General features: G+C 44.4%; 1 pseudogene; it reads left to right on the forward strand.

The window, feature by feature from the left end:
* The first annotated feature begins 2,040 nt into the window (after positions 1–2,040).
* LOC118369408 (DDB1- and CUL4-associated factor 7-like) overlaps positions 2,041–25,389 on the forward strand; it is a 93,889-nt pseudogene continuing 70,540 nt past the window's right edge.

Raw genomic sequence — 25,389 nt, forward strand, 5'->3', positions numbered from 1 at the left:
CCAGATCTGAGTGCCGAACTGCTGAAACCAGCTAAATCTGAGATGCAGCTTCATCCACTCAGCAATACTCATCTTGATCTTCCAGAATACAACACACACGATTTCCACTGCCAAGGAGGCTCAAGACTTCTTTGAGAAGCACATCACGCAAGGGGACAAGCCGACAGATCTAAGCTAACCCCAATTCGACTGGCTCATTATTCAGGTATACTATCCATGCACAATCACACAGCCTAGCCTATGGACAATTATTATTATTATTGCAATGGACAATATACAGAGCCTTCAGAAAGTATTCACACACCTTAACTTTTTCTACATTGTTGTATTACAGCACAATAATAACCTAATTGACAGAGTGAAAAGAAGGAAGCCTGTACAGGAGAAAAATCTACTTGAAAATCTAGGGCAAGACATGAAAATGGTTATCTAGCAATAAACAACCAATTTGACAGAGCTTGAAGAATTTTGAAAAGAATAATGGGCAAATGTTGCACAATCCAGAGACTTACCCAGATCTCCTAGAGACTTACCCAGATCTCCTACAGACTTACCCAGATCTCCTAGAGACTTACCCAGATCTCCTAGAGACTTACCCAGAAAGACTCACAGCTGTAATCGCTGCCAAAGGTGCTTCTACAAAGTATTGACTCAGGGCTGTGAATACTTATGTAAATAAGATATATTTCTGTATTTCATTCTCAATAAATTTGCAAAAAATTCTAAAAACATGTTTTTCCTTTGTCATTAATGTAATCCATTTTGAATTCAGGCTGTAACACAACAAAATGTGGAATAAGCTAAGGGGTATGAACACTTTCAGAAGGCACTGTATTGAAGTGTCAAACAGACTGGGGCTGCTTCCTTGTGGGACTACAGAGCATTGCATCCCTATAATATGGGCTAAATATTGCAATATAAATGGAAGGTTATTCCCCTACTATTTTTACTGTACTACTGTGTACAATAGATTCCTTTTAGTGTTTTGTTGATGGCTGTCCACCTCCGTTTATGCTACTAAATGTATTTCCCATGGAGGACTTGGCCTACTGGCCATGATTCATTATTGTGAAGATCTTTAACAGACTGTATTTCTTGTACATGCATTCTTTTTTTAAATTCTTTTTTTTTTTTACATAGTATAGAACACATTAATGCTTTATACAAAATGACCTAAACATGTTTAAGGTCATTTAAACCTTACATCATTAATAATAGATATTTTGTTCAATGGCAATGCTAGCTATTCTCTTGAAATTGAAAGGCCTCAATAGTCCTATTAAAAGCCTTGCATTTTATCACTGGAGACAATTTTCGTACACATCACTGCCAGAAGGGCCCAACATTGGCTGCTATTTGTATATAAAGCAGTTCGAGACACTCCCACACTACCTCACCTCACCTCACCTCACTTCTTAATTGGAAATCCAGCCACCGTCAATCTCACTCTCAACACTGGCTGGTTGTAGAGGTTCCATGGGTCTCCACAGAATCCAGAAAGATTACTTTTAGTTATTGTGACCCTAGCGCATGGAATGACCTACAGGCCACTTTGAGGCTTGAAGTTGGGGTCTGGTCAAAGCTTTAGTTATTGTGACCCTAGCGCATGGAATGACCTACAGGCCACTTTGAGGCTTGAAGTTGGGGTCTGGTCAAAGCTAACAGGGGACCCAATTCAAAAGCAGGCTCACTCACCCAGACTGTCAAAATCAAATAAAAAGCCATTTCAGACTATTGCCCGTCAGCTAACAGGTGTCTTGAAGCTTAATTTAAGCATAAACTTCGCTGTCGTTGTGTGACAGAAGTAGCTATCACGCGGTACAACATGCTACTAGCTAGCTAATGGTGTTAATTGGGCTTGTCTAGCATCCACAAATGTCTGTTAGCCAGCTAGCTTTTTGACAGCTAGCTGTCATTTGAACTGTTCAAATCTTCAATTCAGAAGTCTTTAAGGGGCCGTGGGGTATGTTGTGTTCCAAGGTGACAGTTGTATTTTTTTTTATAGCTAAGGATTTGATATAACAGCTTGTTTATTGAGCTATGTTGCTCCACTGTAAGCGAAAAGAGATCTACAAACACGAACCGCCATGGACGGTGTATGCAATGAACTGGCGCGTTCGTCCTGACAAGCGCTTTCACCTGGCCCTTGGAGGTTACGTTGAAGAATATAACAATAAGATGCAGATTGTGGGTCTGGAGGAGGAGAGTTCAGAGTTAATCTGCAGGAACACCTTTGACCACCTCTACCCCACCATCATGTGGATCCCGGACAGCAAGGGTGTTTACCTAGACCTGCTTGCCACTATCGGGGACTACCTGCACATTTAGAGGATCAGTGACACAGAGACGCGTTTGGAATGCTTGCTGAATAACATCAAGAACTCTGTCTTCTGTGCACCACTTACCTCGTTTGACTGGAATGAAGTGGATCCTAATCTACTGGGCACCTACAGCATCTGGGGGTTGGAGACTATCTGGGGGTTGGAGACTGACAAGGTACTGTGCGAAGTCAACTTGTACCTGGCCAAGTCAAGATCCAGCTCATTGCTCATGACAAAGAGGTGTATGACATCACGTTCAGCCACGCAGGCGGTGGTCAAACATGTCAGCGGCACCTGGAGCGTTGTTGGGAGGTCATACAGGCACGTGGAGGCCACACACAATACTGAGCCTCATTTTGACTTGTTTTAAGGACATTACATCAAAGATGGATCAGCCTGTAGTGTGGTTTTCCACTTTAATTTTGAGTGTGACTCCAAATCCAGACCTCCATGGGTTGATAAATTTGATTTCCATTGATAATTCTTGTGTGATTTTGTTGTCAGCACATTCAACTATGTAAAGAAAAAAGCATTTAATAAGAATATTTCATACATTCAGATCTAGGATGTGTTATTTTAGTGTTCCCTTTATTTTTTTGAGCAGTGTATCATTGATAACATTTCAACCGGGACTGTAGCTTCCTCAATAGGAGAGAGAGAGAAATGTCTGCTCCAAGCTGTTGCGCATGCAAAACGCGGCTGGCACACAGCCATCCACTGACTCGATATGATCTTTCTCGCTCATTGAAACTATGTCTAAAGACTGTTCACACCATGGGGAAGCCATAGGAAAATGAATCTGGTTGATATCCGAAGGCAGGCAATTCAACAGAGAGCTTTCAGGAAAAACAGGAAAAACAGCACTTCCGGCTTGGATTTTCCTTAGGTTTTCACCTGCAATATCAGTTCTGTTATACTCACAGAAAATATTTTGACAGTTTTGGAAACTTTAGTGTTTTCTATCCTAATCTGACAATTATATGCATATTCTAGCTTCTGGGCCTGAGAAATAGGCAGTTTAATTTGGGTACGTTTTTCATCCAAACATCAAAATACTGCCCCCTACACTCAACTTAACTTATGAAGATGTTTTGTATTTAGTAGTGTTTGATATGACATATAACAACTTATTTAGGGTCAGGAAATGGGATTTTAAATGACATTTAGTGTCAGAAAATGTTGCAGCGGATGTTTCGGAAGACAGGCGCAGGAATGCGTAATAGTTTTTTAAAATTCAGCCCAAATTACGACGTGCGACAAACAAACACATACACAAAACACAGTGTTGAAACTGAAACAAAAGAGCGAGAAGTACATCGAATAAATTAAATAAATCGCACAATTAACACATAGGACGAGACCCGTAATCATCTGCGCAATCACAAGTGCACCAAAGCCCAAAACACACAGCAGAGGTACTCACATGCACCAATGGACATTGTAACAATAATCAACCCCCCAATGGAAACCAAAGGGCACATACAGTATATTCAAATATTAATCAGTGGGAATAGGTGATAGGTGTGCGTGATGAAAGTTCCGGAGTGACCCGTGACATTTAGTGTCATCTGGGTGTCTTTTTGAACTTGTTTAAATCCAGTTGTAGACTTTGAAACCATAATTATTTTAATGGGACAATTATTTTTTAAATGGTTTGCTGGTACCAGATCCCTTCCATGATTATACTGTGATAATCTGACATGTAGGGAAGTGACTGAGTGTTATGCTCCAGAGTGGCGCAGTGGTCTAAGACACTGCATTTCCGTGCTTGAGGCATCACTACAGACATTGGTTTGATTCCAGGCTGTATCACAACCAGCCGTGATTGGGTGGGCGACTCTGTAGTGCCGTAGTGAAGGGCGACTCCAGCAGAGCCGTAGTGAAAGGCGACTCTGGCAGCGCCGGAGTGAAAGGCGGCTCCGGCAGCTCCTGACTGACGGACGGCTCTGGCAGCTCCTGACTGACGGACGGCTCCGGCAGCTCCTGACTGACGGACGGCTCCGGCAGCTCCTGACTGACGGACGGCTCTAGCAGCTCCTGACTGACGGGCGGCTCCGGCAGCTCCTGACTGACGGGCGGCTCCAGCAGCTCCTGACTGACTGGCGGCTCCGGCAGCTCCAGACAGATGGGCGGCTCCGGCAGCTCCTGACAGACGGGCGGCTCTGGCAGCTCAGGACAGAGGGTCGGCTCTGGCAGCTCAGGACAGACGCGCGGCTCTGGCAGCTCAGGACAGACGGGCGGCTCTGGAGGGAGGAGACGGAGAGACAGCCTGGTGCGTGGGGCTGCCACAGGACCCACCAGGCTGGGGAGACCTACAGTAGGCCTGGTGCGTGGAGGAGGCACCGGATGGACCGGGCTGTGGGGGAGCACTGGAGCTCTGGTGCGCAGCCTTGGCACCACTCCTCCAGGCTGGATGACCACTTTAGCCCGGACCGTCCAGAGTGTAGGCACAGGTTGAACCGGGCTGTGGGTGAGCACTGGAGATCTGGTGCATACCACTCGCACCTCTCCCTTAGGCTCAATGCCCACATTCGCCCGGGCACGGGCGGAGTGCAGGCAGAGGACGCACTGCACCCTCCCAGCGCCCCGGAGACACAGCACGCAGAGCCGGCTCAGGATACCCTGGGCCGAAACGGCATACCGGAGACGCCCTGGCTGGATGCCCACACTCGCATGGCACTTGCGGGGGGCTGGCATATAGCGCACCGGGCTATGAGCGCATACTGGCGACACCGTGAGCTTGACCGCATAACATGGGTGCCTGACCAGTACCGAGCTTCCTCCAGGAAGCACGAGGAATGGGCTCAGGTCTCGTGCCTGTCTCGCTGCCGTGCTGCCTCCTCATATCGCAGCCGCTCAGCTCTCGCTGCCTCCAGTTCTTCCTTGGGACGGCGATATTCTCCAGTCTGTGCCCAGGGTCCCTTACTGTCTAAAATCTCCTCCCATGTCCATGAGTCCAGAGAACTCTGCTGCTCGATACCACGCTGCTTGGTCCTTGGTTGGGGGGTGTTTCTGTAACGACTCTCGTTGGTGGAAGGAGAGGACCAAAATTCAGCGTGGTAAGTGTTTGTCATATTTTAATTGAAAAACTGAACACTACGCAAAATAACAACGAGGAGAAAACTAAACAGTTCTGCTAGGTGAACAGACACTAAACAGAAATTAAACACCCACAAGCAAAATGGGGAAAACAGGCTACCTAAGTATGATTCTCAATCAGATACAACGAACGACACCTACCTCTGATTGAGAACCATACTAGGCCAAACACATAGAAATATAACAACAGAAAAAAGAACATAGACTACCCACCCCAACTCACGCCCTGACCAACCTAACACAAAGACATAAAAAAGGAACTAAGGTCAGAACGTGACATTGGGAGTCCCATAGGACGGAGCACAATTGGCCCAGCGTCGCCGGGTTTGGCCGGTGAAGGCTGTCATTGTAAATAATAATTTGTTCTTAACTGACTTGCCTAGAAATGAATGGGGGATAAGAGGGAGGGTGAGAGTGAGAAATGTAGGGAGGGTGAGGATCGTGGTGTGTGACAGTAGTCACAAGTAAAGTGGCAACCAGAATTTCTTATTGAAGGCCATTTAGTAAAGCTATCTTGTACACCTTTCATGATACACCAACAAGTATTATTAAACTTTGCATTGGTTATATTCTTTAAAAATGTTGTTGTACGTTTTACCCCTTTTTCTCCCTAATTGGTATTTGCAGTCTTGTACCATCACTCCAACTCCTGCACCGACTCAGAAACATGACCATACCAAGCCGCACTGCTTCTTGACCCACTGTTTGATTAAGCCGAATGCCACCCGCACTAATGTGTCGGAGGAAACACTATATAGCTGGCAATCGAAGTCAGCATGCATGCGCCTGGCCCGCCAAAAGGAGTTGCTAGAGCGTGATGGGACAAGGACATCATTAACCTGTACGATACTGGGCCAATTGTCCACCGCCTCATTGGTCTCCTAGTCGCTGGCGGCTGCAACACAGCCTGCGATCGTACCCGGGTCTCTACTGATGCCTCAAGCACTGAGATGCAGTGCCTTAGACAGCTGTGCCACTCAGGAGGCCCACATTGGTTATATTATTTACAAGACAATTATTAGCAGGCGTGATGAACAAATCTGTAATTACAGATGCCTCAAGTGTGACCTATGTCAGCAGTTTTTTATTGACATCATATTTTTGCTTACATTGTCATGGCTCGCTTCATCCAACAGATGGCAATTCACATCACTGCTCACCAAAGCTTAATTTTGTATTTTTACTGCACCCACAAACTGCTACATTATCCACCATTTAATCGTTATTCTGTTACATTGAAAGTGCACATACAGTAAAGTCATGTCAAGTATTCTATCAATACATTAGGGTTTAGAGCAGGAACATAAGAGAAGGACCAAGTATGGGAAACCCTGCATTAGAACAAGGCACAAAAAACCACTAATAACACATTGTATATACAGTGCCTTGCAAAAGTATTCATCCCACTGCGTGTCTCCTATTTTGTTGCATTACTACTTGTAATTTAAATGGATTTTTATTTGGATTTCATGTAATGGACATACACAAAATAGTCCAAATTGGTGAAGTGAAATGAAGAAAATAACTTTAAAAAATATATAAAATAATAAAAAACTGAAAAATGTCGTGTGCATATGTATTCACCCCCTTTGCTACGAAGACCCTAAATAAGATCTGGTGCAACCAATTACCTTTAGAAGTCAGATAATTAGTTAAATAAAGTCTGGCTGTGCGCAATCTAAGTGTCACATGATCTGTCACATGATGTCAGTATATATATATACGTCTGTTCTGAAAGGTCCCAAGAGTCTGCAACACCACTAAGCAAGGGCACCACGAAGCAAGCAAAACCACAAAGACCAAGGAGCTCTCCAAACAGGTCAGGGACAAAGTTGTGGAGAAGTACGGATCAGGGTTGGGTTCTAAAAAAATATCAGAAACTTTGAACATCCCACAGAGCACCATTAAATCCATTATTAAAAAATTGAAAGAATATGGCACCATAACAAACCTGGCAAAGGGAGGGCCGCCCACCAAAACTCATGGACCAGGTAAGGAGGGAATTAAACAGAGAGGCAACAAAGAGACCAAAGATAACCCTGAAGGAGCTGCAAAGCTCCACAGCGGAGATTGGAGTATCTGTCCATAGGACCACTTTCAGCCGTGCACTCCACAGAGCTGGGCTTTACGGAAGAGTGCCATAAAAACGCCATTGCTTATTAAAGAAGAAATAAGTAAACATGTTTGGTGTTCACCAAAAGGCATTTGCGAGACTCCCCAAACATATGGAACAAGGTACTCTGGTCAAATGAGACTAAAATGTAGCTTTTGGGCCATCAAGGAAAACACTACGTCTGGCGCAAACTCAGCACCTCTCATCACCCTGAGAACACCACTCCCACAGTGAAGCATGGTGGTGGCAGCATCATGCAGTGGGGATGTTTTTCATCGACAGGGACTGGGAAACTGATCAGAATTGAAGGAATGATGGATGCCGTTAAATACAGGGAAATTCTTGACAGAAACCTATTTCAGTCTTCCAGAGATTTAAGACTGGGACGGAAGTTCACCTTCCAGCAGAACAATGATCCTAGGCATACTGCTAAAGCAACACTCAAGTGGTTTAAGGGGAAACATTTAAATGTCTTGGAATTGCCTGGTCAAAGCCCAGACCTCCATCCAATTGAGAATCTGTGGTATGACTTAAAGATTGCTGTACACCAGTGGAACCCTTCCAACTTGAAGGAGTTGGAGCAGTTTGGCAAAAACCCCAGTGGCTAGATGTGCCAAGCTTATAGAGCCATACCCCAAGATACTTGCAGCTGTAATTGCAGCAAAAAATGGCTCTACAATGTATTGACTTTGGGGGGAGGCTGAATAGTTATGAACTCTCAAGTTTTGTTTTGTATTACTCCTTGTTTGTTTCACAAAAAAAAATATTTAGCATGTTGTGCATGTTGTGTAAACCAAATGATACAACCCCCCCCAAAAATACATTTCAATTCCAGGTTGTAAGACAACAAAATAGGAATAATACCAAGGGGGGTGAATGCGTTCGCAAGCCACTGTGTGTATCTATATATCTCATATTCAGTGGTGTAGTTGGGGCTATATGCAGGAATACACTGTATACCCACCTCTTTTGCAGTGGGAATTGTGTATACTCACTTCTTAATCCCCACTGATTAGTAACAAAGTAGAGTAGTGGAGGTATACGCCATATCAATTATGTAGTACAATAGAGAAATCATACAAAAATTAGCTTACACAAACGCAAAGCACTTCAAATACTGTATATCTGAGCAGCTCACAAAAGATCGGTAGACGGACATTGATTTCCATAAGCGTCTTTAGATTTTTAAGTTTGGGGAAGCTTTCAATTTATCTTACCATTTCTACCGATCTGCGTGCAAGTTGAGTGTAACGGCGTTCTTCGTTTGTAGAAAGAGAGTCGGACCGAAATGCAGCATGGTGGTTACTCATGTCTTTAATGAAGAAAAACGGAACGATACATGAAATAACTACTAAATACAAAAACAACAAACGGAACGTGAAACCTATTACAGCCTATCTGGTGAACACTACACAGAGACAGGAACAATCACCCACGAAATACAAAGTGAAACCCAGGCTACCTAAATACGGTTCCCCATCAGAGACAACAAGAATCACCTGACTCTGATTGAGAACCGCCTCAGGCAGCCAAGCCTAACTAGACACACCCCTAATCAACCACAATCCCAATGCCTACAAAAACCCCAATACGACAATACAATAACCCCATGTCACACCCTGGCCTGAACAAATAATTAAAGAAAACACAAAATACTAAGACCAAGGCGTGACATTGAGATTATTTTTAAGTGCGCATTTTTGTCTAACAGTTTCTTTTTAATAATACCGCTTTCTTTTCATAAAATAATTGTCACGTGGTTAAATCATAAAAATCAGAATTAAAATGATAAAACTGAAAAAGTTAAAAGGAAACTATTGCGGGAGTACCAGCCTATGCTATATGGACACATTAATACACTGTGATCCTTTAGCAGCTGAAGAAATTAGAGCATAGAACTATTGGCCTATAGGCCAATTCAGCAGTAGAACTATAACTTCCATCGTCAAATATACTGAACCAAAGTAAAACGCAATATGCAAGAATTTCAAAGATTTGACTGAGTAAATCAGTCAATTGAAATACATTCTGTAATGCGTCTGTGTGTAGCTGGTGTAGATGAGTCAGATATGAGTAATGTACGCAATTTTACTCAACAATAATCACAATACACGGCAATAAATCCAAGGCCATAAATACAGACCGAAATACAATAAACAATCACTCACAAATAAACATGGGGGAACAGAGGGTTAAATAATGAACAAGTAATTGGGGGATTGAAACCAGGTGTGTAAGACAAGGACAAAACAAATGGAAAAGGAAGTGGATCGGCCATGGCTAGAAGGCCGGTGACGTACGAACAAGGAGAGGGACCGACTTCGGAGGAAGTCATGACCCATTCATTAGGCCCTAATCTACAGATACCTTTAAAAAGGTAGGGCCGTGGATCAGAAAATCAGTCAGTATCTGGTGTGATCACCATTTGCCTCATGCAGCGCGACAGATCTCCTTTGCATAGAGTTGATCAAGCTGTTGATTGTGGCTTGTGGAATGTTGTCCCACTCCTCTTTAATGACTGTGCGAAGTTGCTGGATATTGGTGGGAACCGGAACACGCTATCTTACACATCAATCCAGAGCATCCCAAACTCCGAAGTGCAGTCAGGTGAGGAAGATGAGCATGGAGAACAGTTTGTGCAAACCCACAGTTTAATCAGCTGTCTGGGTGGCTGGTCTCAGACGATCCTGTAAGTGAAGAAGCTGGATGTGGACGTCCTAGGATGGCGTGGTTACATGTGGTCTGCTGTTGTGAGGCCGTTTGGATGCACTGCCAAGATCTCTAAAACAACATAGGCTTATGGTAGAGAAATTAACATTCAATTGATGTTGCACCTGTGTAATGATCATGACGTTTAATACGCTTCTTAAACAAATTTGTCCACAAAATTAAGCTTTTTGTGCATATGGACAATCTTTTATTTCAGCTCATGAAACATGGGACCAACACTTTACATGTTATGTGTATATTTCTGTTCAGTGTACATGGGCCTAAAGCTGACAAATAAAAACAGTAGAAAATACCTTGTTGAAAATGAATGTTCTTTCAACTGCATTCATCTCTCTACTCCGTGTGTCTGCCTCCCTTTCTTTCTGTCTTGACCTGAGATATCGCTAGTGAAGTGCAAATTTGTATCAAATCAATCAACTGGGTCCTGCCAGAAGGTGTAGCCAGAGAACTTGCAACATTGTATCAACTAGCTTATTCTGGGCCCAGCTCCAGACAGACAGCTGTTTACGACGTTTCCCCTGGATATATGGGATCATCAGATCAAGATATTTTCCTCTTTCACTCCGAGTCTTGCTGATTATCGAGGCTGGAGAGTGTTGGAAAGATTTTTCAAATACTGTGATGAACTATTAATGTATGTTAAAAAAAACAGACTTTGTTGACATACTGTTTGAGGTGAAGATAAACTGACTGAGAAGCTCATCTTATTTGTGATGGAGTGGCGAGTTTAGACAATCAGAAATCAGAGATCCCCAAAATGGGCACTTTCCTCAATTTGCTCGCAGCGGGCACGCTTTGCCTACTACTTCTATGCATGCTCCTTCAATGGTATCAGGACAGAGAAACCAGACACATGCTCATTGCTCACATTCCTCATTGCTCTCCAAACAAAACAATGAAAACATTAACAAAACTTGTAAATGATGGTTATGAAATAAACCAAAACTTGTTTCTCTCAAATGTAGCAGGTTGTAAACTCTGCAAACAACATTTCCACTCCGAGAATGAGAGCCGTAGGCTAAATGACTGTAATTAATTAATAGGCCTACATGCATTAAAATAAATTAATGTAACCAAATGACAGGGATTAACAGCACATTTACTAGGTTTACTGCTGACATACAGTATGTAAATGGGAAATTGATCAAAATGAATAATCAAAAGGGCAAACAATGAACAATGAATGTGCAAGAATTGGCAGGAGACCAACCAGGTCACCCATGATACACGTTAGTGATACAAATCAGTATTCGACTTCCATCCATGTCTGAGGATGTTGGGAGATTACGTGGAAACTGGTCACTAGGGGCAGCAGTGAGCGGTGTTACCTTCAAGTAGGTTTCGGTTTTGTAATGGTAGATGGGTGTAAGCATATGCCTCTGGTTGCAAGTTCAAATTCAGTGATAGAAAGTTGTTTTTCATATTCTTGTTTTGAGCCCATTCCAAACCTTAACCATTAATGCCTAACCTTAACCACTGAGAAATTTGATGTTTGGAACAACTTAGAAATTTTACGTTTGCGAAACATGGTCTCAACATTTTAAATTATACTCAAGACACATTATCTTCACAAATATTTTAGATGCTTTTCACTGACAACCACAACTCAATAACCAGCTAGGCCTGTTACCAATGTGTGCTGCCCAAATTGCAGGCTTCCAAAATAGGCATAGGTCTATGCACTTGTGAGTTGAAACAAACCACAACTTTTTTTTTAAAGAAGCGAATGATCCTCTGTGTCACGTTCTGACCTTTATTTTCTGTGTTTTGTGTTTAGTTAGTATGGTCAGGGCGTGAGTTGGGTGGGCAGTCTATGTTTGTTTGTCTAGGTTTTGGGAATTTCTATGTTTCGGCCTAGTATGGTTCTCAATCAGAGGCAGGTGTCATTAGTTGTCTCTGATTGAGAATCATACTTAGGTGGCCTGGGTTTCACTGTGTGTTTGTGGGTGATTGTTTCCTGTCTCTGTGTGTGCACCAGATAGGACTGTTTTGAGTTTCACATTTCTTGTTTTGTTAGTTTTGTTCATGTGTACCTTATAGCATTAAAAAGTACCATGGAAAATTACCACGCCGCGTATTGGTCCTCTGATCCGTTTCGCCTCTCCTCTTCGGAAGAAGAGGAGGAAACTCGTTACAGAATCACCCACCACAATCGGACCAAGCGGCGTGGTAAAGGACAGCGACGACAGCAGCAGCAGCAGCAACAACAGCGGCCAGCATCAGAGCTGAATCTGGACTACACAACTTGGGAGGAGATAGATAGGTGGGCGGTCGACCCAGGGAGAGTGCCGGAGCCCGCCTGGGATTCGATGGAGCAATGCAAGGAAGGTTACAGGAGAATGAGGTTGGCGAAGCCAGCACGGCAGTGCGACAGGTACGAGAGGCAGCCCCAAATTTTTTTTTTTTGGGGGCACACGAGGTGTGGTACTAAGCCAGGTAGCAGACCTGAGCTCACTCCTCGTGCTTATGATAAGCAGCGCATTACTGGTCAGGCACCGTGTTATGCGGTTGAGCGCACGGTGTCGCCAGTGCGTGTCCATAGCCCGGTGCGCTATAGGGCAGCCCCGAGAGTGCCATGCGAGTGTGGGCATTGAGCCAGGGCGTATGGTGCCTGCTCAGCGGGTCTGGTCGCCGGTACGCAGTCTTGGTCCAGGTTATCCTGCGCCGGCTCTGCGTGCTGTGTCTCCGGGCGCTGGGAGGGTGCAGTGCGTCCTCTGCCTGCGCTCCGCTCGTACCGGGCAACTGTGGGAGTGGAGCCTAGGGGAGAGGTGCGTGTAGTAAGCACTAGATCTCCCGTGCTTACCCACAGCCCGGTTCAACCTGTGCCTGCACTCTGGAGGGTCCGGGCTCGAGTAGTTGTCCAGCCTGGGGAAGTGGTGCCAGGTTGCGCACCAGAGCTCCAGTGCTCCCCCACAGCCCGATCTTTCAGGCTCCTCCTAACATCAAGCCTCCTGAAAATCTCCCCAGCCTGGTAGTTCCTGTGGCAGCCCCACGCACCAGGCTGTCTCTCAGTCTCCTCCCTGCAGGTGCTCCCGCCTGTCCGGCGCCGCTGCCGGAGCGTCCCGCCTGTCCGGCGCCGCTGCCGGAGCCTCCCGCCTGTCCGGCGCCGTTGCCGGAGCGTCCCGCCTGTCCGGCGCCGCTGCCGGAGCCTCCCGCCTGTCCGGCGCCGCTGCCGGAGCCTCCCGCCTGTCCGGAGCCTCCCGCCTGTCCGGCGCCGCTGCCGGAGCCTCCCGCCTGTCCGGCGCCGCTGCCGGAGCGTCCCGCCTGTCCGGCGCCGCTGCCTCCTGTAGCAGCTCCACGCACCAGGCTGTCTCTCTGTCTCCTCTCTGCAGGTGCTCCCGCCTGTCCGGCGCCGCTGCCGGAGCGTCCCGCCTGTCCTGCGCCGTTGCCGGAGCGTCCCGCCTGTCCGGCGCCGATGCCGGAGCCTCCCGCCTGTCCGGCGCCACTGCCGGAGCGTCCCGCCTGTCCGGCGCCGCTGCCGGAGCCTCCCGCCTGTCCGGCGCCACTGCCGGAGCCTCCCGCCTGTCCGGCGCCGCTGCCGGAGCCTCCCGCCTGTCCGGCGCCGCTGCCGGAGCGTCCCGCCTGTCCGGCGCCGCTGCCGGAGCCCCTCAGCCCAGAGGCGCCAGAGCCCCTCAGCCCAGATGCGCCAGAGCCCCTCAGCCCAGAGGCGCCAGAGCCCCTCAGCCCAGAGGCGCCAGAGCCCCTCAGCCCAGAGGCGCCAGAGCCCCTCAGCCCAGAGGCGCCAGAGCCCCTCAGCCCAGAGGCGCCAGAGCCCCTGTCCCTCTGTCCAGAGCCCCTGTCCCTCTGTCCAGAGCCCCTGTCCCTCTGTCCAGAGCCCCTGCCCCTCTGTCCCGAGCTGCCCCTCTGTCCAGTGGGGTCATTGAGAGGGGTTGCCATGGTGAGAAAGCCACGGAGGCGGAAAATAAGGCGGACAAAGACAAGGGTGAAGTGGGGTCCGCGTCCCGCGCCAGAACCGCCACCGCGGACAGACGCCCACCCAGACCCTCCCCTATAGGTCAAGGTTTTGCGGCCGGAGTCCGCACCTTTGGGGGGGGTACTGTCACGTTCTGACCTTTATTTTTTGTGTTTAGTTAGTATGGTCAGGGCGTGAGTTGGGTGGGCAGTCTATGTTTGTTTGTCTAGGTTTTGGGAATTTCTATGTTTCGGCCTAGTATGGTTCTCAATCAGAGGCAGGTGTCATTAGTTGTCTCTGATTGAGAATCATACTTAGGTGGCCTGGGTTTCACTGTGTGTTTGTGGGTGATTGTTTCCTGTCTCTGTGTGTGCACCAGATAGGACTGTTTTGAGTTTCACATTTCTTGTTTTGTTAGTTTTGTTCATGTGTACCTTATAGCATTAAAAAGTACCATGGAAAATTACCACGCCGCGTATTGGTCCTCTGATCCGTTTCGCCTCTCCTCTTCGGAAGAAGAGGAGGAAACTCGTTACACTCTGTGGCTAACTCATGCTCTCTGGTGAAGTATTTTTAATTATTTTATTTAGAAGAGCCATTCATATAATTTTGGCAAACATCAATTTACTTTAGGGGAAGCCAGCATTCGAACAGTACACTGTGCACACACCAATTCGCAAGTGTCTGAAACCAGAGATCTGTATATAATAACGAGATGATCATGTCTCCACCATAACAATGGGAGTCGTCCCAAAGGCGATAAGGCAGATGACAAGTTTACGTCTGCATATTATGCCCATTAAAAAAAATCATTGGCTTATTCTGGAAAGAGTTTGGCGAGAGTGAGCCCTCTCGCTTGGCCTCTTCCTCTCATCTGAAACTATCTCACTGGAGAAAGCATCCAAGCGAGCAAAACAGCAACCCTCTGTCTTACTACAGTGTATGTAGCCCATGTAGCTGATGCTGTCTGGACAGAAATAGTATGACATCAAATCAAATGTCATTTGTCACGTGCCAAATACAACAGGTGTAGAGACCTTTACTGTGAAATGTGTACTTACGAGCCCTTAACCAACAATGCAGAGTTTTAAAGTAAGAAAAATGTCCCAAATACACTAAACTACAGCGAAAATAGTATCACAATAAAATAACAATAACGAGGTTATTTACAAGGGGTACAGGTACCTAGTCAAAGTACAAAGGTATGGGTTAGTAGAGGTAATATGTATATGTAGGTAGCTGTAAAGTGACTATGCATAGATAATAAACAGAGAGTAGCAGCAGCAAATGTGAAGAGCGTGAAGGTGTGTGTGTGGGTGTGGGTGTGGGTGTGTGTGTGTGTGTGTGTGTGTGTGTGTGTGTGTAGCTTCAATATGCATGTGTGTGCTTTTATTTTGTGTTTGTGTGTGTTGGAGTATCAGCGTAGTATACAATACTGTTTTTGTCCAGACAGCATCAGATACACATACTGAGAAAGAGGGGCACTGTTTCACTCGCTTGGATGCTTTAATCTGAGATTGATGTGTCTTTCTGTCGGCACGCTTCTCTGTCAAATAAATTATTAATATTTTATTTGGACAGTGGCCCTGCGGTAGAGTAGGTAGGAAATAAGTTATCTACCAGTAAATGCCAGCTAAGGCAGCAATGGGTATGCAAACCAGGTATTGAAAAGGTTTGGTCCGAAGGCTTGTCTGAAAATCAGTCATCATGTGCTGCTTGAATGAACATTTCTAAAGGCTTCCCCAAAAATCCTGCCCAATTAAATGTTGACTAAAAAGTAGGCCTACCTGGCAGAATGATATCATGATGATTTCTATCAGTCGGGGGGGTAGCTAGTCTCTTGCTATGTGCACAATTGAATTGAAGGGATACTACACCCTCCGAATGTATTTTATTCTTATTTTGCCCAGACCTCAAATATGGTCTTCTGATGTGGGTTAAGCATTGTTGTGGACTTACAACATCAAATTATTGTTGTTTTTCAACAATAAAAAAGTGATTTTCAGCGTGAAAACCTGAAAAAAGTATAGGAAAACAGAATTTAACACAGGTCGCCTTTGCATTCCATTCCCTAACCGAATTGAAGGCTGCTGCAACTTCAGTTGCAGACATCCCAGTGGTTTAAAATCCCCCTTTCTTCTCACTACACAGCAATGATCGGTTTGGGCGTAAAATCATGGGTAATCAATGAGTAATTATTCTCTCAATGTGAAACAAAATGAATATTCAAAGAGAAGAGTCAGAGGGGTTCAATATTTTTTAATTGAGTAAATCATTCTGATGAAGTACTGTTACTGTATGTACTCAGAAGAAGTGGAATCTGAGCATCACTGTTGTGTAATACGGTTCATTGCAGGGGCAGCTACCACAAATGCTCCCATGTCCTTGAGATCCCACGATAGAGAGCAACACATTAATCAGTGCGCGCTCACACACACACACACACACACACACACACACACACACACACACACACACACACACACACACACACACACACACACACACACACACACACACACACACACACACACACACACACACACAATCAGGGAACACTAGAGTGATGAAGAGTGACCTCTGATTCAGTTGATGTAAATCCTGTTCTTTGAATTATTGATACAGTACAGTCTGCAGCTAGCTAAGCTGTCTACTGTAGGTACCCAGGCATACAATCAAGGCTTTGATTAAGGCAATGCAGGGAAACTATGTTGCAGGCTTAACACAGAGAACCCAAAAACATGGTCAGACAGCAAACTACCTAACAGGGCTGTCAATGAATGAGTCATATCAGTTGGGACTTGGAGACTGAGAATCAGAACAATCCATAAGTCAAACAATAGACACAAAGGAATATATGTCTGTCAACATCTCTCATACTCAGTCACAATACAACACGAAAACAAAGCTCAAGCATCCCATTCAATCTGCCTCCCACACAGCCTCCCTACTATACAGCAGGTCCCGTGGGGTTGGACTGGGAGAATGAGGGGTCAGAGCCGTGCCGCCTGCCCCTGCCCTGCTGCTGGGGAGACCCTGGAGTTCAGGGCTCAGCTCTAATTGCAGTGCTGAGCTGGGATGGGATCTGACCTTTACTGATTTATTTACTGACAAACATCTATATCGCTGCAGCTATGGCTGGCTGTCTTCCCTGGGAGAAATCCCAGCAGCCTCAGGGAGACAGGAAACCTCTTCTGTTCAAAGGTCAAAAAGTCCCCGTCATTAAACAGTAGGCTGCCCACTTCTCTTTAATAGGACACACACACACACACACACACACACACACACACACACACACACACACACACACACACACACACACACACACACACACACACACACACACACACACACACACACACACACACACACACACACACACACAGTGGAAGAGCAGGAAATTAGAGTCATTTGGCATTTGTACAGAGGGAGGATAAATAGATATCTAAAAGTTTGAGGGTTACATTTGAAATGTCAGTCTCTAAATATAGAGCCTTGTCTGTAGAACACTATACCGTAATGCTCAGAGGATTTTCCATTTCAAGTGAAGGATAGATACCCATAGATGTATAGCTTTAGAAATCAGTGGTTGTGGTTCGGTCAGTGATTTCAGTACATTGTGTGGGATGGGAACATCCAATGTGTTCAAAGTCTAATGCAATCCCTTTACTAAGTCTCTCTGTTTGACACTTTTTACCTCATAACTCTAGGTCTAGTAGCGCTTATTCCCTTTGTCCTCGGGATGTGATTTCACCACATTTTTACCGCTTTCTGATGAGGACTTTTATTCTCTCTCTGAATCAGGATGAGCTCATATAATATTTACCATGTGTGAAAAACACATTTGAAGAATCCCTCAGTTTCAAGGCTGTATATTAAGACAGTGATAACATGGCTGTAGAATGATAACTAATGATAACATAATGTTCTATGTTTCAAATGATTTTACCAATAGCTTAGTATCACATTACTACTATCCCCATTTTTCAGCAATTTACAATACCAGGCACACATTCTCGCTATAGAACACCACGGCATGTGATTATTCCCAATCCCAGTACAGGATGTTATCACTTACTATACAATTGTAACAAAGAGTATGACCATGGCCACTCAAACTACATTACAATAGGAACCAATCATAGGAAAATCTTTTCAAATGTCATAAGACCGGTTGGAATCACATTTGTGTGTCCTTTCCAGACTCTTGCTGAAGTCATCACTTTAAGACACAAATCACTCTGTGACAATTGATTGTGTCATTTGAATTCATGTGGTGCATGCAAATAGTTTAATTACTTGTAACTATTGATTTGACCATGTTAGGGGATTGATGAGAAAAAGGGTATGAAGTTAACAGTGCTCCTTGCTATTTAGCACAAACATTATGGTTAATCAACAGCCAATTAATGCTTAGCTAGTGCTTTCATATATCCAGCATAATCCCTTCTAAGTATCATTAAAACATATTTGATCAATCAAAGCATGTATGGTGCTTATATCAGAAATGATAGAAAGAACAAGCGAGGAGAGATAAAGATGGTGAAATGAGACAAGGGCCTCAAGGTACAAATAAATTGTGTGGGCCTTCCACTATTTCACTTCAACTCACTCACTCCTCTCTAGCCCCCTCCCTCCCTCACTAGCCCTCTCAACTCCTAACTAGACTAGGCCTCTTAACTCCTCTCTAGCCTGGCCCTCACAACTCCTCTCTAATCTAGCCCTCGCAACTCCTCTCTAATCTAGCCCTCGCAACTCCTCTCTAGCCTAGCCCTCACAACTCCTCTCTAATCTAGCCCTCGCAACTCCTCTCTAATCTAGCCCTCGCAACTCTTCTCTAATCTAGCCCTCTCAACTCCTCTCTAATCTAGCCCTCTCAACTCCTCTTTAGCCTAGCCCTCACAACTCCTCTCTAATATAGCCCTCGCAAATCCTCTCTAATCTAGCTCTGACAACTCCTCTCTAATATAGCCCTCGCAACTCCTCTCTAATCTAGCCCTCTCTACTCCTCTCTAATCTAGCCCTCTCAACTCCTCTCTAATCTAGCCCTCACAACTCCTCTCTAGCCTAGCCCTCGCAAGTCCTCTCTAGCCAAGCCCTCTCAACTCCTCTCTAGCCTAGCCCTCTCAACTTCTCATTAGCCTAGCCGTCTCAACTCCTCTCTAGCCTAGCCCTCACAACTCCTCTCTAATATAGCCCTCGCAACCCTTCTCTAATCTAGCCCTCGCAACTCTTCTCTAATCTAGCCCTCTCAACTCCTCTCTAATCTAGCCGTCGCAACTCCTCTCTAATCTAGCCTTGCAACTCCTCTCTAATCTAGCCCTCACAACTCCTCTCTAGCCTTCGCAAGTCCTCTCTAGCCAAGCCGTCTCAACTCCTCTCTAGCCTAGCCCTCACAACTCCTCTCTAATATAGCCCTCGCAACCCCTCTCTAACCTAGCCCTCACAACTCCCCTCTAATCTAGCCCTCTCAACTCCTCTCTAATCTAGCCCTCTCAACTCCTCTCTAATCTAGCCCTCTCAACTCCTCTCTAGCCCTCTCAACTCCTCTCTAGCCCTCTCAACTCCTCTCTAGCCCTCTCAACTCCTCTCTAGCCCTCTCACTCTCTCTCAACATCTCCCCCCTTTGTCAGCTCTGTCAAAATCATTAGACCAGTGCCAAGGGAGGGAGACAGCACCATGGCAGGTACGTAGAGATCAAGATTGCTGACAGGCAGGGGAGGAAGTAGGCTAGGCAGACCGACAAGGAGTGGGCGTCAGTCAGAGGAACATTTCAGATCACCCACCTCATCTCCTTGTCCCTCTTGTTTAGGATTCATGGAACATCAGTAAACAGAATGCGTCTGCTCACATCAAATGTCCCAGAGATCGAGAAGGACCGTGAATATTTTTTAAACTTCTCATACTGCAATCTAAGTGCTCCCCTTCCCCTCCAAGGTATTGAAACTGAAGACGACAGAATATTTCTGTATTATTCAGATTATGAAAAAAATGCACTTTTACGTGGTGCCCAAAGCATATGCCAGTTATGCTGAATCACTGTTGAGTCATCATTAAAAGACAATGTTTTTTAGTGGAGAAAATTAGAGGGATGACAAAATTAAAAATCTAAAACTGTTCATGCAAGGGACAATGTAATTGGATCGGGCAGATCTACAGTGGCAATAAGAGTAATTAATGGCATTATAACATCTAGTGAGCTATAGAAAAATGCAAAATAATGTTGATTAGGCCCAAAATGATATAATTACATAGCCAGGACTGTTAGGCTAAAAACAGTTCACAGCATTCATCATCGTAAACTCATTGCTTATTGTCAAATACATTAATGTTTTATTCCAGGGGATATGACTAGCAAAGATTAATCTAACTATATATATTTCAAAATATATATATATATTTTAAATCTACCACTGTAGACGTGCGTCTTTAAGAAAGGCTGAAAATGTATAATTCTCTGATCAAAGCAAAAAGTTGAACGTTTGTAATATTCAACACATTTGGGAGACAGCTAGACTTCAGTCAACTTTTCACTGAAGTTGAACATTGTCCACATGTCATATATAGATAATTAAAAAGTTCCCACTCAAACTGTCACTTTCACTAAGCAGGAACCTCAAGTTATCAAATGAATGGGTATTGAATTTGAAATGTCTGCTGGGAGACGTCCCACTGTGAGGAGTGGGGACTGTGTGAAGGACACAGTGAACAGCAATAAGGGAAGATGAGTGAGAGATTTGGATACGTCTCCCAGGACCCCCCCCCCTATTATATGAGCTATTGCTTTCTAAACCCTCATCAGCATTGCAGGGGATTTCCACTGCGGCCCTCTAGCTCTGTCAGGACCACCGCCTCGTCCATCTCCCAGGATACCAATATCTTTTTATAGCCCTCCTCCTTGGCACTGTCATTTATTGTTGCATGGCAACAAAGGCCATTTAGGAGGTTTAACATAGTCTGATGGTAACTCTTTATGTAACAGTGTAATCTCTAAATGGTTGGAAAAGGGGATCCTTAGTTAGTCAATCCAGAGTAAGTGTATAGATTTGTCAATACTGAATCATTTGTCTATAAATTGTGTACAAATTAATTCATTAGGTCTTATCCTGAAGCCATGAAAATGTGCTTTTTTTATAGCCATACTACGAAATGTTGGAACTGAGTTGGTGGTGCAGGTGTCAGGGGACTAGTGAAACAGTGTCATACGTTTAACCTCGAGGTCATAAGTTTAATAGGTTAATGTAGAACTATTCATTTTGGGTCTAAAAACTGCTCAATATGTCCCTCTTACGGAGGAAAAGCAAATAAAATGGTTGGATATTTGAACAGATTCCAGGAAAAACAGTCAGCTTTATGCATCTGTTCTCTAGAGCCTAATACACATTGAAAATCTCACAGTGACTTAAATTACATGACTTCAATTATTGAAAGTGCCACCCACAGTTTAGGTATTGTCTCCCAAAAGGTGACATCATTCTAATGCGACCTCGTTGCCAGGAACCATCTGTCTTGCCAAACGTAGGACTCAAATGAAAATAATTCTTAACTTTTGAAAATTAGTGTTCTCCCCCATGATTCACTATGGAACACCGACAGACACACTGACTACTATGGCAAACCATGCTCAATCAGCTGAGCAAACTTGTTCTAATTAGCAGCTTACTACTAGCTTATTCTAATGACCATTACGGTAGCTAGTTTGCCCATTTGCTGATGAAGTTTTCCTGCACCAAAGTTACGAGACTGTCCTCAGAAATCTGCATGTCTCTAACTCTGACATCTGGCACTAGTGTGGCTCGCTACTTTCTGACATTTTTCCTACGCATTAACGTTGTAGCTACAGCAGTCAGCTACGAATCTCGGCAGAACAGCAGCTGCCTTGTCATGGTAACTCAGTGTTATTAGCCAGAATTTTACTACATGAGAGGTATTTATTCACCATTTCATGTGTAACCCAGCATTGATAGCATCCGTTTTGTTTTATTTGGATTGGAGACTGGCTCAGATAACTTCACATAATAGCCTAATCCCGATTCAAATCCTGTAGCTCCAAATATTGTGCACTTCAAATGCTCATTCTGCCATTCATGTGCCCATACTTTTTTCATTTACCAAATGAATTACTTTGAAAAAGTATAAACAAGTCATTCAAATGCTTTTTTTCAGGACTCGCTGAAAATGTCAGAAAAATACACTTGACACATGTGCTCTAATGCAGCACCTTTACAAGTATAAAATGTAGCATTTTTACAGTGCTGGAACACTGAAGACAATTTTTATATTTTACCAGGTAAGTTGACTGAGAACACATTCTCATTTACATCAATGACCTGGAGAATATTTTTTAAATTTAACTAGGCAAGTCAGTTAAGAAAATAACAATCTTACTTACAATGACAACACAGGCCAAACAGGGCCAATTGTGCACCACCCTATTAGACTTCCAATCACAGCCAGATGTGATACAACCTGGATTTGAACCAGGGGGTCTGTGGTGACCCCTTTAGCACTGAGATGCAGTGCCTTAGACTGCTGCGCCACTCAGGAGGGGAGGTGAATGAGCCAATTGTCAACTACATTTCTCTGACCGACAGGATGTGGTTGAAAGTCAAATGTAAAAGTCACAGTCCTCCGTTGCATGTCTGAGTCTCACTCCGGTTATGTATTGTTGTGACTCTCGCTATGGGCGCCACATTACAATTCCCACCAAGTGGGTTAACCCTATTGGTGTGATGCGTAGGGTGTTTGCCTTTCATGCCAGCGACCCATGTTTACGTTTCCTGCTCCGCCGTTGGCTACTGTATGTACAAAAGGTGCAGGGTCAGCTTTTTACTCTGGCTGGCTGGCACACTAGCAATCCATTTTCTCTGTAAGCCTTATAATGTAAGGGTACGTCTTTCTGTGATTTTTGGTCAAAGTATTGAATAATCAATCCCTCTGCTCGACGAGAAAAAGCTTTATGATTATATGAATGGAAGTAATCTTAATCATGTTTTTTGAAAAAGTGAGAAGAAAGGTTACTAACGTAATGATATACTGCTGTAATTGAACACTTGTAGTCAAGGAGGCTAATAACATCCTCTACAAGTCGTCTGCACTTGAGGTGAACTTCGGATGTGTTCGACAAAGGAGAGAGGCAATTAAAAATTGATAAGACTTGTTCGAGAGGAAACTTTACCGGATGCAGTCATCTGCAGTCAGGGGAACAGAAAACCTCACATTCTTCCAATGATTAAGTAACAACGGAGTTGCAGTGGATACGATTGATCAATTGTGCTGCATTCTTTATAAATAACATGTAGAGTGATTCATATTCAAGGGTTTAATACAGTGGATATGTCTCTTAGGATGGCTTTATAACTGACCCACTTCAATGCTGTGTACTTGACAAATATAATATAGGGAATTGTGTGTCATGAACGTGCCTTAGGTGGAGACATGGGGAGGGAGAGAGTAAAGTGAATACCAATGACATGGACGTTGTCAAAGTCCCATTGTAATCCCATGATATTGTAAAGTAGAAGTACAGAGGGATTTCTTGCTGCTCTTCCTCGATGATAGTGAGGGTCTCTACATTCTCATATGGAGTGAAAACCATCATACTGTATACTTGTACTGTTCTACCCATCACTTAGAATTGTATCAATTTCCTGAACCTTTCACAAACTGAGCAAAATATAATCCATTTGTCATGATTGTTGTAAATATTCTGACATGGTACAGAGTAAATGGTTTGGATATACTGTACACTGCAAAACACAGAATATATAGTACCTGCAATCTCATCTATCTCCACTGTGTGGTTGACCTGAGACCAAGGTCCCTTAGCCAAATCATCAGGCCTGGATTCCTGTATTATCTTTCCTATGGAATTTAAAGCACAATGGCACCTGACCCTCGACTGGCTATCGATCCAGCTCATCCTTAGTAACTAAGGATTCACAGGTATCCTGCTCATACACCCAGCACAGGCCCAAGGCAGATTAATGATGCTGTGTAAATTGCATTATAAACTGGGTGGTTCGAACCATGAATGCTGATTGGCTGACAGCCGTGGTCTATCAGACCGTATACCATGGGTATGACAAAACATGTATTCTTACTGCTCTAATTACATTGGTAACCAGTTTATAATAGCAATACAGCACCACATATGGCTTTGAGTGAGAGCCAGACCCAAATGTCACACTAGCTAAGAGTTTCCCCAATTTGCCGCCTCCCCCGGGTGCACGTTAAGTTTTTTTGTCCTAGCAGTACACAGCTGATTCAAATAACCAACTCATCAAGCTTTGATTATTAAGCCCCCTACTGTGGCCTGGAAACAGTAGGGGGCTTGTTTCAATGCACCAATAAACAGGAAATTAACAGGAAACCGAAACCAAGAGAATTGTTCTGTGATTTTAGAGTTGATGTTCGACCTAGTGGAGGTAAAGGAAATGGTGTACATGCAGTAGCTAGGATTCAGGCTTGATGTATTTGATAGGGAAACCGACCACCAGGTGGAAAGAGAACAAACCAAAAATATTTTACCTTTAGGCCAGTCATTTAAGAATAAATTCTTATTTTCAATGATTGCCTAGGAACAGTGGGTTAACTGCCCATTCAGGGGTAGAATAACAGATTTGTACCTTCACAGCTCAGGGATTTGAACTTGCAACCTTTCGGTTACTAGTCCAACTCTCTAACCACTAGGCTACCCTGCTGTGCTGGGAGGTAGGTCAATAATAAGGCTGGTTGAGACATTACAGAGAGCAAAGAACAGCTAACTTATACCTCAAGAGCAATTCAAGAACAACACAATACAACCCCAGAATACAATGAGGGTTGCTGTGTGCTAAATAAACCATTCCAGATTAATATTTGAGTAGAGAACCTAATAATGGCATGAGGCACATTTCTTTCCCAGTTCCATGGAGACTAATCACATTATGCATAACGTTTATTCTGAATACAAACAGGCTTTACTACCATCACAGGGCCACAGCGCAACGTGTGGGGCTCAATCAATTGTATGCAAATACCTGTGTTCAGCAGTGAGGGTTTTTATCAACCAATAGAGCACAGGCAGATGTGTACGCATACAAATATGCACACATATTTACAGTGTGTCTGTGTTGCAGCATTTCCTAAGTTCAGTGAGTATAATTGATTTGAGTGTTCAGCACATGACAAAATAAGCGACCAGAGCAGTGACTGCAGTCAGCTCGTCTGCT

This window comes from Oncorhynchus keta, chromosome 36 (genome assembly GCF_023373465.1).
Source record: "Oncorhynchus keta strain PuntledgeMale-10-30-2019 chromosome 36, Oket_V2, whole genome shotgun sequence".
NCBI classification, from domain to species: Eukaryota; Metazoa; Chordata; class Actinopteri; order Salmoniformes; family Salmonidae; genus Oncorhynchus; species Oncorhynchus keta.